This window comes from Loxodonta africana, chromosome 24 (genome assembly GCF_030014295.1).
Source record: "Loxodonta africana isolate mLoxAfr1 chromosome 24, mLoxAfr1.hap2, whole genome shotgun sequence".
Taxonomy (NCBI): domain Eukaryota; kingdom Metazoa; phylum Chordata; class Mammalia; order Proboscidea; family Elephantidae; genus Loxodonta; species Loxodonta africana.
In genome coordinates this window covers 17,954,546-17,960,652 of record NC_087365.1, presented here as the reverse complement: position 1 = coordinate 17,960,652, position 6,107 = coordinate 17,954,546, and the positions used below count along the sequence as shown (strand labels likewise).

At 37.5% G+C, this 6,107-nt stretch overlaps 1 pseudogene; it reads right to left on the bottom strand.

Moving 5' to 3' along the window:
- Positions 1-482: 482 nt before the first annotated feature.
- On the bottom strand, positions 483-5,768 carry LOC100657641 (centromere protein U-like; annotated as a pseudogene).
- Between the last annotated feature and the right edge of the window lie 339 nt (positions 5,769-6,107).

The window sequence follows — 6,107 nt, the reverse complement described above, 5'->3', positions numbered from 1 at the left end:
AAAACAGGACCCATACGTCACACCAAACACAAAACCTAATTCAATGGTTATGTCACATTAATTTTAGTAAGTTATCTAATCATTTCCATTTTTTAAACAGTTACCTAATTTTTATTTTCTTTTTGACTTGGAATATTTCATTGATTTTGGTGTTTGTATTTATAACTTGTTAGGAATTTCTAGTTTTATTTCAAGGTGATGAGAGAACGTGTCCTTTACAATTTCTGCTCTTGGAAATGTGCTGAGATTTTTTTTTCTGTCTAGTTTCTATGATAAATTTAATGTTCGTTTAACAAGAATATATGTTCTCTGCTTTAGAGAAAAAAGAAAAGTACCTATTAATTTAATCGTATCAATGGGTTCATTCAAATTCCCTGTATCCAGATTTATTTTTTTGCCTAATTGATCTGAGAAAGACGGTCTGGTATGTCAAAATCACTCACTATAATTCTTTTCAGTTATTTTCTTGTATTGCTAATTGTTTCACTTCATATATTTGTAGTCTATGCTATCTTAATTTTTAATTTTTCAAAAAAGTTTTTATTTGTAAATAAAGTACAGACAATAGCACATGACGAATCTTTATACAGGTACATTTCAGTAGACTCGTCTTCTCACTCCTGGCCAAGGAGCTTCTCTAATTGATGGTTTATATTTTGCAGATGATTTTCACCTCCCAAAAGGCCTTTTGCTTTTAATAACAGAGCTGGACGGCTGGATGAATCATACGTTTCCTTGGCTTCTGGTTCTTTTTCTCCTACATCTGAATAATCCTGATGAAGCCGCTTTAAATTCGATAAGAAATACGCTGCGTTCTTCAGGGAAGATTTTCTCTCCTTAAGTTCATCATATTTTGTTTGTAGCTGTTTCGGTGGTGGTTCTAACGGAAGTAGTTCATCCTGGGTTTCAATCAAACGTTGCCTTTTCTTTTTGATACCTGAAATCATCTTAGCATTCTTCCTTTTCAGATTTTTCAACATCTGAACTTTTGTAATCATTTTGATGAGTTCTTCTTTAATATTAGAATAAAATTTGTTGATGGCTTCCTTACACACTCTAGATTCTATTCTCTGTTTATGCTCTGAGAGGGCTTTCTCAAATGCAGACAAAACAACATCTAACTCCATGATGTCACTGGTTTTCTTTCCTTCTAGACACCGAATAAATGTGCACTGTCGGAAATACCACTATCTGAGTCTACATCTTTACTTCTTGATTTCTTCACTTTGCCATGAGACATCTTGCCCTTTTTCTGAATTTTCTGTTTGACTTTCTGTTGCCCAGGTCTCCTTTTCTACACAGGACTGGGCATTAAAAGGCCCTATTTGTTTTAGGAGTGACCGATTTAGCTGGTTTCTCTGAAAGCTCTGAAGATGCCGTAGCTGGAATAGCTTCATGTTGTTGTCTACTTTTCTCAGCTGGCTGATCGCTTGTTGTTGTATCACTTTTTTCAGTGCTTCCAGATACATCAATACCGTGCGCTAGTTTCCCTCCTAGCTTTTTTGCACAGTTTTTTACAGATTCACATTCACTTGCTTCATTTCCAGAAGTGTTCAAACTTCTTCCTGTTTCTTTTCCTTGAGGAGTTGAAGGGATAGAGGATCCACGCTCTGCAGAGAATTCCTCTTCATCAGCATATGTAGCAGTGCTATGTAAGCAGGGGCAGAGGTCTCATAAGGTTCTTCATCTTATGATTTTTATCAATATTATCAATGATCTTAAGCATTCATCTTAATAAATGTTTTCACTTTGAAATTTTCTCTGGTATTAATATTGCTGCCTTTGCTGCTTTCTGTTTTCCTAATATATCTTTTCCATATTTTTATTTTTAGCCATTCTGCATAACCTTTTTTTTTTTTTCCAAATTTGGTGTCTTGTAAACAATATACAGTCATTTTCCCAAGCATCTATTAGATCCAGGGTAAATAAAAACAAACAACATAGAATGAAAACCAAACAATATAAGAAGCCCTTAGAGACTCAAGCTACAGAAGTATATTGTTAGATGTCACTGAGTCAGTTCTACTGAATAGTACTTATGAAAAAATTAATGGTAGAATATCTCTTATAAATATAGAAACACACCAGCATCCCCTTTTACCTCTGAAACTGAATATTGTTATATATTTTATCCTAAATAACTATAATCTCTATTTTCTTATCTTTTACATCAACTAATAACATTATACCAAAAAGAATTAGTTGATGTTCAACCATTTCAAGAGGTGGCATATGATCAGGAACCGATGGTACTGAAGGAAGAAGTCCAAGCTGCTCTGAAGGCATTGGCAAAAAACAAGCCTACAGGAATTGATGGAATATCAACTGAGATGTCTCAACAAACAGATGGAGCACTGGAGGCACTCACTCGTTTATGCCAAGAAATATGGAAGACAGCTTCCTGGCCAACTGACTGGAAGAGATCCATATTTATGCCTATTCCCAAGAAAGGTGATCCAATCGAATGTGGAAATTATAGAACAACATCATCAATAACAAAACATCACACAAGCAAAAATTTGCCAAAGATCTTTCAAAAACGGCTGCAGTATATCAACAGGGAACTGCCAGAAATTCACGCCAGTTTCAGAAGAGGATGTGAAACCAAGGATATCATTGCCGATGTGAGATGGACCCTGGCTGAAAGCAGAGAATACCAGAAGAATGTTTACCTGTGTTTTATTGACTATGCAAAGGCATTCAACTGTGCAGATTGTAACAAATTATGGATAACATTGCAAGAATGGGAATTCTAGAACACTTAATTGTGCTCATGAGGAACCTTTACATAGATCAAGAGGCAGTTGTTTGGACACAACAAGGGGATACTGATTGGTTTAAACTCAGGAAAGATGTGCATCAGGGTTGTATTCTTTCACCATACCTATTCAATCTGTATGCTGAGCAAATAATCCAAGAAGCTGGCCTATATGAAGAAGAATGGGGCATCAGGATTGGAGGAAGACTCATTAACAACCTGCGTTATGCAGGTGACACAACCTTGCTTGCTGAAAGTGGAAAGGACTTGAAGCACTTACTAATGAAGATCAAAGACCACAGCCTTCAGTATGGATTGCATCTCAACCTAAAGAAAACAAAAGTCTTCACAACTGGACCAATGAACAACATCATGATAAACGGAGAAAATATTGAAGTTTCAAGGCTTTCGTTTTACTTGGATCCACAATCAACAGCCATGGAAGCAGCAATCAAGAACTCAAAAGACACGTTGCACTGGGTAAATCTGCTGCAAAGGACCTCTTTAAAGTGTTGAAGAGCAAAGATGTCACCTTGAAGACTAAGGTGAGCCTGACCCAAGCCATGGTATTGTCAATCACATCATATGCATGTGAAAGCTGGACAATGAATAAGGAAGACCGAAGAATTGACATCTTTGAATTGTGGTGCTGGTGAAGAATATCGAATATATCATGGACTGCCAAAAGAACAAACACATCTGTCTTAGAAGAAGTACAACCAGAATGCTCCTTAGAAGGAAGAATGGCAAGACTGTGTCTTACATACTTTGGACGTGTTGTCAGGAAGGATCAGTCCCTGGAGAAGGACGTCATGCTTGGCAGAGTACAGGGTCAGCAGAAAAGAGGAAGACCCTCAACCAGATGGATTGACACAGTGGCTGCAACAATGAGCTCAAGCATAACAATGATTGTAAGGATGGCGCAGGACTAGGCAGTGTTTTGTTCTGTTGTGCATAGGGTCGCTATGAGTCGGAACTGACTTGACGGCACCTAACAACAACAACATTAATATGGCAGGAGCGGTAAGTTTTGTGCTCCACCCGCTGTTCCTTTGGCAGCCTGGCATCTTTGAACTGTCGTCTCTCTCTAAAGAAAGCTAAAGCCTCTCCTCCTCCTCCACCTGGGCCAAAAGGAATATGATATTACCTGACTTAAACAGAGTCTAGACCAGCAGAACTCTTTCTAGGCACTACCTTCCTTTCTTATGAGAAAGGATAATAACAGAGCCTAGGAGGAAAAGTTGGAGATGTAATTAAATAACTTTAGAAAGAGTCCAGAATCTTACCAAAGATTTGATCTTGGCTAAATTATTTAACATCTCTGTGCTGTATTTTCTTCATTTGTTAAGCACAGATAATAAGGTCTACCATAGAATTTTTTGAGGCTTGTTCTTGTCATTAGGTGCCATTGAGTCAATTGCAACTCATAGCAACACTATGTACAACAGAATGAAACACTGCCATGTCCTGTGCCATCCTCACAATCGTTGTTATGCTTAAACCCGTTGTTGCAGCCACTGTGTCAATCCATCTCATTGAGACTCTTCCTCTTTTTCTCTGACCCTCTACTTTACAGCATAATGTCCTTCTCCAGGGACTGATGCCTCCTGATAACACGTCCAAAGTGTGTGAGACGTAATCTCGCCATCTTTGTTTCTAAGGAGCATTCTGGTCATACTTCTTCCAAGACAGGTTTGTTCATTTACATGAGAAAAATCTATCAAATTTGGTACAATGGCTAGCACTTCATCAGCATTACATAGCTAGATATTTTTAGTCATTCTTCATCTATGCTGTTTATTCCGTGTTCCTCGTATATACTAATGGTTTTCTGGATTTGACTGGAGAAGTACTTTCTCCCATTCTTTCCTTTGTTCTTTTCTTTTGTCACTCTTTTTTTCTATTTTTAAGTTAATCACTCATTAGCTCAGAGAAAAGTGCTAAGAGTTTAGAAAGGAAGGATTTAAGAATATATATTTGTATTAAACACACACACAAACACCAGTCACCGCAACCAAAATGGCATTGTCATTGGCTTGGGGGGTCAATGCAAGTCCTGTTCACTTATCAGCTCAACCACTTTCTATCTGTATAACTGTTAGATTTTTTTTAATCTCTACTAAAAATACAAGACTGTAATTCTTATTTTATAAGGCTTTAATGGGATTTAAATGAAGTAATTTGTGTAAGAGTGTGCACAGAGTAGGAACTCTGCAATATTTAATTCCTTCTTTCTCTTTCTTCCCTCGATGCTCAGTAAATAAAAGTCACTTAAATGGGCTCGCGTCGACACTCATTACGGATAACGTGCACTATTTTCTGAAGTAGGATGTACTAGGTTATTTCTTTTAACCAGGGCTAGCAATAATGTCTATCACAAAAGCCTTACTTAAATATAGAAGAGCTAACTACCTCAACTGAAGGCACTATGAAATCCTATTAACTGCAACTAGCCAACGTTCCTCACCACCAAGGGTGTATGCCTGGAATTCCACAGTCTCTTTATTTTTGGTTTTGATGTCTATTAAGTCATTGTTGCTCACACAAGAAATACTACTAGATATGTATTCACACCTTCCCTAGAGTATGAGAATGGATGAAATTTAAAAGCAGGTTTTTAGCTTTTACGTTTAGGAATTTGCATGGGGAAAGAAATAGAAGAAGAAGGAATGCTGTGGCTACTGAATTCCAGGGGCAGGGTCGGGGTGAGGTGGAATGGCAAGAGGAGCCACAGAAGAGAAAGGAGAGTATATTGAAGACAAAGAAAATACTATCTCATAAATGTGCCAGATTCGATCTTTAATCCCAGTGCAGGAGTAACCTCCACTCTGTGTTTAAGAAGTCAAAGTGGGTTTCATCCCAGAGAGAGACGAGCACATTTTCTTACCTGTCTCCTTGCTGCTACTTCAGCTTTAGAAACTGTTGACCCAAAAAAGGACTCCTCTAGTTCTTTAACCCTTTTCTCATCTAGAATTCTGGGTGCATCTAGAAGAATTCTGAGCGCATCCATGTGGAACTGACTTCAGGGAAGATGGGACTAAAATATATGATTGGTTCAGAAGTTCTCAAATGAAAGGTGAAATTGCTCACAGTTTCAACTAGTGACTAGATCTCCAAGAACTGAAAAGGTAAAGAGGAAAAAAGAAAATTTTTCCATTAAAACAATTATCACAAAAGACAACAAAACAAGGCATTTTGAGTGAGATTCTTTTAGGACGTGCCCACAAATCCTACCATGACATATGTGTTATTGGGGGAGATGTGTGGGTTGTCAAAAGTCCAGGTAAAGAAGTCAAATTTGAAGTAATCAACAGTAAGAGAGAAAAACCCTTCTTAAGATTTCACATGT